The sequence below is a fragment of the Hyperolius riggenbachi genome, chromosome 5, assembly GCF_040937935.1.
Source record: "Hyperolius riggenbachi isolate aHypRig1 chromosome 5, aHypRig1.pri, whole genome shotgun sequence".
Taxonomy (NCBI): Eukaryota; Metazoa; Chordata; class Amphibia; order Anura; family Hyperoliidae; genus Hyperolius; species Hyperolius riggenbachi.
Window position 1 is genome coordinate 162308429 of NC_090650.1, and position 11667 is coordinate 162320095.

Sequence of the window (11667 nt, forward strand, 5' to 3'; positions counted from 1 at the left end):
CACATTCCAGGAAGGCTGCAGACTGAGAGGCTCCTGGGCCCTCAGGGCCAGGTTTCCGAAGTGGATGTTGCTGACCCAGCACTTCACAAGTAGCATCAACAGTTTCTGCATTCTCTCGATCAACATGTCCCACTCCAGGCCAAGGCACTGGAGAATCACTAGGGCTGGTTCCTAGTATACAGTCCGTAGCCCTGGGAGGCCCACCAGCACCCCCCACTTGCACAGAGTTATCAAACAGTACCTTGCAAGAGTCCTGAACTTCTGCTGGGGAGGCGGGCTACACGGGGGTTGGATTAGGCTCATACCGGGCTACTAACCGTCTCAGGTCAGTACCCAACAAAACATTCGTGGGGATGGCATCAGTTACCCCCACTTTTCTCATTCCACTGCCGGCACCCCAGTCAAGGTGAACCAAGGCGGTGGGTATGGCTGGGGTGACACCCCCAACTCCTCTGACAGCCATCATTTTTCCAGGTATGTACTGCTCCGGGTTCACAAGCTGGGGATGTATGAGAGTCACTTCTGTTCCAGTGTCTCTCAGCCCAGTGGCAACTGTACCCCCAACCGTGACAAGCTGCAGATTCTCTGCATAGCCTGTGGCATTTCTGTGGGCACACAAAGCAGTTGGGACTTCACTGGGGTTTGAGGCCTCACTGGATTTTGGAGCCTCCCTCTTCCTCTCTGGGCAAGTCATACTGATATGACCCACCCTGTCACATACAAAGCATTTCCGGGTGTCAGTGGTTGGTTGCTTGAATCCAGGAGACAGCGATGCTTGCCTCCTCTGGGTGATGGGTGAAATAGGTTTAGCAATCTGTTCTCCCCTCCAGCTGGATGTAGTAGTCCTCCGGGACTCGGGTGCTCTATGGGCCGTGTAGGAATCGGCCATTTCCGCAGCCTCATCCACGGTCTTTGGTTCTCAATCCAGCACAAACAGCCGGACCTCAACAGGACAAGTGTGGAGGAACTGGTCCTTTATCATCAGTTCCTGCAGGGCATCCAAGGTTTCAATTGACAGTCCTTTTAGCCACTGCTGGAAGGCAGTGCACAGGTTGCAAGCATGATCCAGGTAACTATCATTAGGACCTCACTGCACTGTCCTGAAACGTTTGCGATACACCTCTGGCGTGAGGTGGTATTGCGCAATGATGGATTTCTTAATTGCCTCAAAGTCTGTTTCTTCCTCCTGGGGGAGACTCACAAACGCCTCCAGGGCCTTGCCTCTCAGCCCTGGTGTGAGGTATCTTGTCCACTGCTCACGGGGCACCCCATACTGACGACAAGTCCTTTCAAACCCCTGTAGGAAAGTGTCTATGTCAGATTCTTTGTCCATAGCGGGGAACTTATCCAGGGGGCAGGGCCGGGTCGAGGCAGAGGCTGGAGAGGCTCCAGCCTCAGGGCGCAGTGTAGGAGGGGGCGCACAATTCATTCAGCTGTCATTCCCAATTGTGTTTGAAGCAGAAAGAAATAAAAAAGGGGATACATGACAGTGACTGCAAGCAAGATAACTAGAGATTAAGGTGTTGGGGAGGTTGGGGGCCCTGGGGCACCTAAAAGTCTAATAGCAATCAGTGTGTGAAGGCTGGGTGGGAGGGATGGAGGGGCGCACTTTGCTGTCTCAGCCTTGGGTGCTGAAGGACCTTGTCCCGCCTCTGCCAGGGGGATTCTGTGGACTCGCTCACCTTCGCGTTCTGCGGGTCCAGCAGACCAGTCCTGCTGATGAAGTTTAGCCAGCTCCAGCTGGTGTCGCTGTGCAGCTTGTTCCCTCTCGGCCTGGTGTCGCTGTGCAACTTGTTCCCTCTCGGCCTGGAGTCTCTCCCTCTCGGGCCTGGAGTCTTTTCCTCTCGGCCTGGAGTCTTTCACTCTCGGCCTGGTGTCGCCGTTCAGCTCTTCCCTCCTCTGCCTGTCGGTGCAGTAGGATCAGCTTAAGGCGCAGTGCAGGATCAGCCGAGTTCAATAGCTGTAGATCAGCTTCCAGAGATGTCATCTCCGTGTTCGGTGGATCGTCCAGGACATCGTCTTCACTCACATTCTGTGGCGGGAGCGATTCCTCCTCTGGCGTGTCGTGAGCTGCATCCGCTGGCATTGAAGCCCGGGCTTGCTCTGCCTCATACTCCTCAAGGGCACAAACTAACTGCTCCTTAGTCTGGCCGCTCACCGTCTCGATGCCTTTGTGTTCACACAGGTTGAGTAGTATTTCTTTGCTTTGCCTTGCGTAGCTGGTTGCTTTCTGAGCCATCGTGTTGCAAATAAAAAGGAAAAAGGGGGGAGGCAAAAATGCCAAGTGTGTATCCTTGAACAAAAAAAAAGTATATAGATTCTGCACTGAGTAGACTTCTGTAGGCTAGTCGCTTCTAGCAAGCTTCCAGCCTTTAGTACTCAGAATAGCGAGCTAAACTGCGTACTAATGTACTAAACGTTCCCACCACTGCCAGCCAATTATGTCAGGAACCGGCCCGCGGGTTTGACCAGATCGAGAGGGGAAGCAGCCTTAGTCAGGCTAAAACAAGGCTGTGACCCCTCAGAACACTTCTCACTGCCACCACTAGCTGTTGCTAGACACTTCCACTCTGCTGTCGAGTTACTCGCACTGGCGTTTTCGTACGTTGGGTCAGCTGCACGCTTTAGGCCAACGTATGACAAACGCCCCATACACAATGCAATTACAATCTTATACGGTAGGGTTGCTCAAACATACAATCAGGCATGGACTTATACACAGTTACACTTCAGTCTCTTCTAGGCTATGAGTGTTAGTTTAGTACAGCAGAAGTCAAACTTATTAAATAACGATTTAATATTCCAGGAAAAAAAGTGGAACAATGCAGAAAATAATATATACAAAAGATGTACAAAAAACAGTAAAAGTTACAAAATACAAGTTACAAAGATACACACAAGGCGATTTGCTTACCAAATAAAACAGGGATCAAGATAGAAGAACCTTGGACTTGGGTTTTGTGGACGGACACAGTTCTGGTTGGACCAGGAGTAACTTAGCTTCAGCTACCGTCAGGAGGGGACTGCTTTTAGGTATCTGCCCCCTGCCTTTTATGCTGGAATATTTGCCTTGAGGCTGCAAGCCTGTTTGGACTGGGGGGAACTAGTTTTAATTACATCCCCAGACATAATTTGATTCCCAGAGATCTACTTCCACATGAAAAAAGTGTATTATAGCACACACACAACAAAAGACTTCCTTACTCCCGGTTACAGGTGACAACACATGGGTGACATTATTTCCTAGCATATCAAAGGGAAGGATTTGACTGGCTATTGACTAAGTAGCCATCTCCTTGCCAGGGGCTAGCAAATCCATTTAGCATTCCCTGCTTTTAAGTGTTCCCTAATTAGCAGCAGACAATGATAGAGTTGATTCACATGTATATACAGAACTCCAGGAAGCTAGCTGCCAATACATTTAAAGCCAGACTGGCTGACATACATAATATACAGCAGATAGAAAAATGGAAATATACTCCTGTATTATCCCAACATCATAACTAGCTGCTATATCATGACATGAACCATCCTTCATCCTTCATCAGGTGTAAAACAGCATTGAAGCATACATCACAAGTATATATACACATTCAGGTAAGGGCAACCCCACCCTTCATTGCTCCGCCCTTGGAACAATTAACCCTTAAGTCCATAGTCCCAAGCAAATACAATTATCTGGCACTCCAATTCGGCTACCAATATAAACATATCATAAACTGACCGTCATCCTGGCACTTCCTATAAGGACTGCCACAGAACCACCTGTAACATGTGTTTATAACTATTGCATGTACCCACATTCATAAATCCATCGAGCCTCCTTTTGTTTTAACAATTTCTCCAAATTGCCACCCCTTGTTGAAGGATTAATGTCCTCCAACACGCACCATCTAAGTTGCGCTGCATTATGCCCCGCTCCAAAAAAATGTCTAGCCACAGACGTATTGTAGTTCTTCCTCTCACCTTCAGCATATTTGGTGATTGCCCTCTTATGTTCCTGTATACAGGTTCTAACTGATCTAGTGGTCTCACCCACATACATAAGGCCACATGGGCACTTAAGCCCATATACCACCCATGCAGTGGAGCAATAATGTCTACCCTTAATCATGATACTTTGACCTGTATGTGGATGACAAATCTTGTCACATTTTATAATGCCATTACATACATTGCAGTTCAGGCAGGGATACATTCCTGCCCTTCCTGTCATCACACCTTGATTAGTGGGGGCAGTATCAGTATGTCGCACTCTATCATATATTGTTTTCCCCCTCCTAATAGAAAAAAATGGCTTTTCTTGGAATAAGGGCCCCAGATCTTTATCAGTGCTTAACAGTGGCCAGAACCTACGTACAGCATTCTTAATCAGCGCTGTATTCTTACCCAAGTTAGTGACAAACGGTATCCCTTTAGGGTTTTTCACTTTCTCAGATCTTTTTAACAAAGTGGACCTATCTACTCTCCCCACTTCATTACTGATACGTTCAATCCTCTGTGGGTCGTATCCCTTCTGTCTAAATTTAGATGACAAGACTCGACTAGCCTTTAGGTAATCATCATTGTTAGTGCATATCCTCCTGGCCCTGAGGAACTGCCCCCTAGGGATAGCCTTCACGACATGATTGTGGTGGTGGCTATCAGGGCGCAGCAAATTGTTGCGATCCGTAGGTTTCCGAAACAACCTCGTAACAAACCGACCATCGGAATTTTTCAGGGATACATCAAGGAAATGAATGGTGTCCCTAGAAACCTCCAGGGAAATTTTTATGGTTGGGTGAGCCCGATTCGCCTCCTTTACCATCTCTCGGAGCAATTCCTCAGGGCCACTCCACAACAGCAAAACATCATCCACAAACCGAAAGTATTGGAAGATGTGCTGTCTGTATCTGGGATTGGTCAGGAACATAGATCGTTCTAGTGACTCCACAAAAATATTGGCAATAGAGGGAGCTGCCGGTGACCCCATACTCGCTCCTTGGCGTTGTATAAAAAATTGGTCATGAAATCTAAAGTAATTCGACTTTAGCACCAATTCAAGGAAAAAGACATTAACATGCTTGGGCCTTGTGTTCTCCTTAACCCCGTATTGTCCATGAGAATGTCCTCTCTTCGGTCTCCTAGGACGGAATGGCAGCCTAGGATCACCATCAGCACGGTACTCTTCATTATAAAAGCACCTCCTTGGTAGGCCATCTGGTCCCGGGAGGAACCAGGAACTCTCACTCAACTCCCGATAGTGCAACTACCTTTAGTTGCTGCAAAATGTAGCCACGTTACTTTCAGTGGCCTATGCTATTTACTTTCACTCCTCCCACAATATGGAAATGTTTATTGGCTACTATGTTTTTCCCTTATGTTTTATCTTATTGCTTCACACCAAATGATTAATGTTTGTTTTGATAGATACAGAGTTTATATAGATAATGGTTAAGTTACTTACCTTAAATTGCAAGGGCTTAAATTTACCTCAAAAAAGAAACTCTTTATTACGAGACTTGCGGAGACTTGCGATCGATATCGCATTCTTGCAAGAGACGCATATATCCTCGCGAGACTCCGTACGTCTTTATAACAGAGCATACCCGGAAGTGTATCTAGCCTCGGGACCCAAAAAAAGGGCGGGAGTAGCAATTGTGTATAAAAAAGGCCTCCCTCTACAAATAACTAAAACCATAAAAGATCCAAAAGGTCACTATTTGATCTTGCTGGGTACATTATCGGGTAGACCTATAACACTGGCTAATGTATACGCACCAAACTCCAACCAAATTTCCTTTCTGACAAGCTTTTTTGTTAAATTATTTAAAGTGACTACTGGCTCCCTCCTATTAGGGGGGGATTTCAATCTAGCATTCTCCTCTGTTAATGACAGGTCAATACCCCTAGACTCACCATCATTCCCCTCACATGATCGCCTCTCTAGGAAATTCAGGGCCTTGATCCGTAAATACGGCCTCTTAGATTTATGGAGAATCTCGAACCCTACATCCAGGGACTATACTTTTTTTCTCCCCCCCCCCATGCAACACACTCCCGCATTGATTACTTTTTTACCAAAATGCCTACCTTGCCATCCCTAATCACAGCAGACATCTCCCCCACTGCCTGGTCAGACCATCATGCCGTCCTAATTGAACTTGATTGGCTACACACGCCACATAAACCTATGCAGTGGAGACTTAATGAATCTCTACTACGAGACAAAACATTCCACACCAAAATGTCAGAAGAAATTCAGTCCTTCTTTACCACCAATATCCCTTCTGTCTCTTCATTGGGGATGGCCTGGGAAGCACACAAAGCCTTTGTTAGGGGCCATTTTATTGCTGAGGGTTCTAAACGCAAAAAGATCTCCTCACGGAAATTGACCGAACTCACAAAGGCCCTCAAAGATGCATATACATTATATAAACAATCCCCCTCCCAAGACCTCTTCTCAAATATACAAAAACTAAAGCTTGATATCAGGTCCCTCCAGACCTCCCAACTGGAAAAAAGCTTGAAATGGTCGAGACAGCTGTTTTTCGAACGAGGAAATAAACCCCATACTATCCTTGCCCGCAAACTCAACCCCAGGGGATCTTCTCAGGCGATCCACGCCATGAAGGATAGTGAAGGCACCACTCACTATAACCCAACTAAAATTGCACAACTTTTCACTTCATATTATGAACAGTTATATAATCTACCTGATCCCTCTCTAGACCCTACATACACAGACAGAGTTTCTTCCTTCCTAGAAAATCTCCAACTCCCTAAGCTGACTGATGAGGAACGCGCATCACTAAACGTTCCAATTTCCAACATAGAAATTCTAGATACTCTTAAATCTCTTCCTTCCTCAAAGTCACCAGGCCCTGACGGCCTTCCCTACTCCTACTATAAAAACTTCCAAATGGTCTTAGTCCCCCATCTGACATCCCTAGCAAATAAAATCATGACAGGTGAATCTCCCCCCTCTACTTTCCTAAACTCCCTACTGACAGTAATCCCCAAGGAAGGAAAGGACCCACAACTCCCACAGAGCCTTTGACCCATCTCACTTTTAAATTCAGACCTCAAAATCATCACTAAAACATTAGCCAGTCGACTAAACGCTATACTACCAAGGCTAATAAATAATGACCAGGTGGGATTCATATTAAACAGACAAGCAGGAGACAACACTCGGCGAGCCATTGACCTCATCTCCCTTATGTCCCGTTTAGGTAGGCCTTCTCTGCTTCTTAGCCTTGATGCAGAGAAGGCTTTTGACCGCCTCTCATGGCCTTTTCTTTTCCACGTCCTGCAACATCAAGGATTTGACGGACCCTTTCTAAATATTCTACATTTTCTTTACTCCTCCCCCTCAGCCACCATAAAACTCCCCATGGCCTCACATACCCCCTTCCAGATCCGCAATGGCACAAGGCAGGGCTGCCCCCTCTCCCCACTGCTTTTCGCCCTTAGTATTGAACCTCTGGCCAGCACCATACGACAGAATACAAACATTTCAGGTGTCCAGATAGAAAAACACGAATTCAAAATCTCTCTATTTGCGGATGATATCCTGCTCACTATCACAAACCCCCTTATTTCATTGCCAAACCTACACGACACTATTTCTGCCTATGAATCACTCTCAAGCTTTCGCCTAAATCAAGATAAAACAGAGGCATTACCCATTAAAATCACACCTGATCTTCTAACCTCACTAAAACAACACTACCAATACAAATGGCAAACCCACTCCCTAAAATATCTAGGCATACATCTTACGCCCACATACTCTACCTTATACAAACACAACTACCCTTCTCTCATTCAACAAATACTTAAAGACCTTCACAAGTGGACCGCCTACAAGATCTCCTGGATAGGAAGGATTTATACTTTAAAAATGAACATACTCCCAAGACTCCTTTATCTCTTTGAAACCCTACCAGTACTAGTCCCAGCCTCCCAGTTATCAATTTTGCAAGCAGCCTTCGCTAAATTTGTCTGGAATCATAAACGACCAAGAATACGAGCCTCAATCCTCCTTTCCCCTAGGGAACAAGGGGGTTTGGGGTTACCCCTCCTCCGATACTATTACCAAGCTGCACATCTCCGCCAGCTACGTGAATGGTCCAAACTTAAAGTTCACACTAAATGGGGCCTTATCGAGGCACTTACTTTACTCCCAACCTCCCTTGCCTCCCTGATTTGGTCCAATCACCCTCCTAAAATACCCTTATCTCAACTACTCCCTACTATAAAATTCACTGTACAAATCTGGAGATCAACGGCTACATCAGCTAACTTGAGATCTTCCCCCTCCCCATTAATGCCTATTCTAGGCAACCCTGCTTTCCCCCCTGGAATGTCTAGAGACTTTATGTCCAGATGGTACAACCTCAATTTCTTTAACCTGCTTGATTGGAAAGACCCTCTCACTGGCCTTTTACAATCTAGGTCCTCCCTAAAAGATAAAATACCATCCTCACCCCAATACATATTAGAATATACCCAAACAAAGCACTTCCTCCTCTCCCTACTGCGGAATTCTCCCTCCTCCTCTGTTCCCCCGCTAACACCCTTTGAACATATGTGCAACTCTGAGGGCTACCAAAAGGGTCTGATTTCTCAGATCTACACCCTGCTACATACTAAATAAGGACTAATCACTCCTGCCCACACATATATGTCCAAATGGGAATCTGCCCTATCTCAAACTATACAATTAGAGGACTGGGAGGAGATATGGGAAAACGCCAAGCACTCCTCTATGTGCATACAGATAAGAGAAAACATATACAAAGTTATGTTCCGGTGGTATCTTACTCCAGCTAAGCTTTCAAAGATATATCCAGAATCCTCTCAATTGTGTTGGAGAGGCTGCAATGAAAAGGGAAGCCTGGAACATATCTTTTGGTTTTGCCCAAAGATCTCCCCACTATGGTCTAAAGTGCAACGCCTCATTCAATTAAAAACTGGGATTTTAATCCCTTTTGACCCCGTTTATATGGTCCTTGGTAAACCTCCCCCAGATACCCCCAGGCACACGATACGCTTAATCACTCACATTTTGACAGCCACTCGTCTATCAATTGCCTCATCCTGGAAAAACATTGCTCCCCCAACATTAACGGAGGTCAAACATAAGATCGAATGGACCAAAGAGATGGAAAGAATGACAGCATCACTAAGAGACAATGAATCCAGTTTTCACAAAGTCTGGAGCCCTTGGTCCCTATCCTCTCCCGACTTACGGCCCCCCTAAATCACACTCACCAATCCTACTCCTAGAATACACACACTCCCCTACAACATATAGACAGGCCAGGAATATCCCACCACTAAAGAGCCAAATACTCAAACTTACACCTTTAAGCCCCTGCATACATATACATAACCTTCGACCTTAGTCCTATCGGAAGGCCAATGGTATATCTCTTCCATCCCCCTCCTATAGGCCTTCCCTCCATTACCCATTGATCTTTGGTGTGACCCCCCATACTGTTATGCCCCCAGTTTCAGTGTTGACTAGGCTAACAGTGCCAGTGCATAATATTCAATTATGTTATTTAAGTTGCCCTCTAGAATTGCTCTACTTTTCTTAAATTAATCTGCAAGATGATCAAGAATACATATTTGTATAATCGTTGGATGGTTACAGGTTCACCACAACTCCAAGCCGTCAGAACTTTTTCCGAACTGGACTAACGCTCTTGAGATGAACTGTTCCTGAACTAGTTTACAGTTATTGATCTCACCATGTTAGGCGCTGTTAGCCCTTGACATGATTATTATGTTTACCCAACACTGTGTATTCTCTTTGTGTTTTGTTTTTCCCTTTCTGTTAAGAAAATCTTTTAATAAACATCAGTAAAACAAAAAAAAAATAAAAGCACCTCCTTGGGAAAGAAAAACATTAGCAATTTGCATTATGCTTTGCTCAGTCAGTTTTTTTAGTCTATTTCCGATCCCAGAAATCTCGCTGTTCTCCAAACTCGGATTGGCATCTGGAACCTTTTGCTTATCCGACTGACATCTCTGTCTCGGCTGCCTTCACCTCAGCATTCTTGCTTCCATATTGCCAAACTCCTGAAATCAAAATACAAACAAATCAATTCTTATTAATGATTTGGGTTTCGCCCTGCGGCTTGTACTCTGTACTCTTTAGATTGATCAATATATACCGTAATTGATCTTGTTGCTTTATGGTTCTCATGAACTCTGTTTACTCTTTATGGTAGACTGGAGCTAAACTCCTCTCCACTACCTAAGTACTATCCTAAGTACTTACCTAGTTAAAATATGCTCCCGCATTCACTGGAGCTAAACTCCTCTCCACTACCTAAGTACTATCCTAAGTACTTACCTGGTTAAAATATGCTCCCGCATTCACTGGAGCTAAACTCCTCTCCACTACCTAAGTACTATCCTAAGTACTTACCTGGTTAAAATATGCTCCCACATTCACTGGAGCTAAACTCCTCTCCGCTACCAGGTGAGCTTGCAATGCTCTTACTCATTTTCGCATTTACTTACCTAGAACTCCATTGAGCGCTACCAGCTCTGCTAGAAGTCCTGTTTGCTGTACCCTCTGACCAATGTTTGCCAATGCTACTACCTCCAGACTACAAGAAATGGCTACCTCCCCGTAGGAAGGAGTGCTTTGCACTTTAACTACCCAGGGCGCAGGGCTAAGCATTCCAGCTTCATATGCCTGTATGCGGATCCCTTTATCCCCACTTGGTAGGTAGTCATATGGAAAACACTGTACTGATACGTTGTCACTCTGTAAATGGCAATTCCTTCTTCTTTATAATTGCCCCATGAACTGCTGTCAGTTCTGTTCTTTGTGCTACACTCGGTAGGAGCTGGAAAAAATATATTTGACCACTCAGTGGATGAGAAAAACGCACAAACTGCCCCAGCCCAGCATTGACCTCTTTGTCAAGCTCTGGCCCTGTCCACGACAAAAAATGGAAAAAAAACGTTACCACTCTGCAGCGGCGGCGACGGACACCTGGATTGGTCAACCCCCTTTTATTCCAACTCCAGTACGCCTTATGCACTGATCCCTTATACACTATTGGGAACTCATGCTGCACCCCTCGTTAAGGTGCCTTACTTAAAGGAATAATCCCATAAGTAACCCTTTCCAGATACCCCCCGATCTGCCCTTGCAAACCACTCCCTGGGAAATATCTGACTTCTACGTGTCTCCATGCACCTTGCTGGAAAACGCTTCCTTATCAGTGACCATGCTAGTCTCACAGCAACTGCTGTGGTGCATGTATTCTGGCATTCCTCTCCCCGTGCCAAGACTTTGGGAAAATAACCTGGAATCCGAGATACTCTGTAGAGTGTCTGCCCCTCGGATCCCCCCCCCCCCTCGATCAGCTGCCCTGTACCGTGTGCACAGCCCTGACGAAGGTGCCCGGCATCTCCCCCCTGACCTGACTAGTCAGCCTCCCATTGGGGCGTGCCATGATGTGGCCCACCCAGCACCACCCCCTCTTACTTTGGGGGTGGCATTTCCCTGCACTGTCTCCATTTTGAGTCCTGGAATGCCAGCCAAGATGGCTGCTATGCAATCTCCCATAGCAACATCCCAATCCTATATACTTTAGGAAAGAAAAAAACATCAGAAAACACATTGTATATGCACACTATACATGTTATCGTCTTTAC

The 11667-nt window shown here is 45.8% G+C and overlaps 1 pseudogene; it reads right to left on the reverse strand.

The window, feature by feature from the left end:
* Positions 1 to 277: 277 nt before the first annotated feature.
* On the reverse strand, positions 278 to 1333 carry LOC137519340 (uncharacterized; annotated as a pseudogene).
* Between the last annotated feature and the right edge of the window lie 10334 nt (positions 1334 to 11667).